The sequence below is a fragment of the Anneissia japonica genome, unplaced genomic scaffold, assembly GCF_011630105.1.
Source record: "Anneissia japonica isolate Jap-2015-1 unplaced genomic scaffold, ASM1163010v1 scaffold287561_len11038_cov120, whole genome shotgun sequence".
Classification (NCBI taxonomy): Eukaryota; Metazoa; Echinodermata; class Crinoidea; order Comatulida; family Comatulidae; genus Anneissia; species Anneissia japonica.
The window spans coordinates 1,130-1,531 of record NW_022746525.1 but is presented as its reverse complement, the minus strand read 5'-3'; the positions used below and the strand labels follow the sequence as shown (position 1 = coordinate 1,531).

The 402-nt window shown below is 27.6% G+C and overlaps 1 long non-coding RNA gene across 2 annotated transcripts in view; it reads left to right on the top strand.

Moving 5' to 3' along the window:
- Positions 1 to 402, top strand: part of LOC117120234 — a 1,942-nt gene that overhangs the window by 1,095 nt on the left and 445 nt on the right. For both annotated transcript variants that reach the window (XR_004447312.1, XR_004447311.1), the window contains exon 2: positions 53 to 265. This is a non-coding gene — a long non-coding RNA (uncharacterized LOC117120234). The remainder of the gene's footprint in view (positions 1 to 52; positions 266 to 402) is intronic.

Here is a 402-nt window from a genome sequence, read left to right as displayed (position 1 = left end):
TAATGTATTTGGTAATAATTAATAAAATGTTTATAAATTCTTTTTTAAACAGGTAATTAACAATTATGTTAATGTCATGATGATTGCATTCAAAGTAAAGGCTCTAATTTGCCAGGTGAAGATCAATCATTTAAGAAGACATCTACTGCATGCAACAACGAATCACAGATGCAGACACACAAAGAGTAATTCAAATAAACTACTCAGTTACAGGCCACCTGATTGGACAAGCCACCTTAAAATGATTCCATTAGTGAAAGTTAAGGTAGAAAAAAATCCAGTTGTATATAAATATATTTGATTTTCTAAATACTTTTATTTATATATGAGAATATAATTTTTTTAATGTATTAATCAGTCAATTTTTAAAAGCTGAACTCCTGCTTTAGGGCACTCTTATTA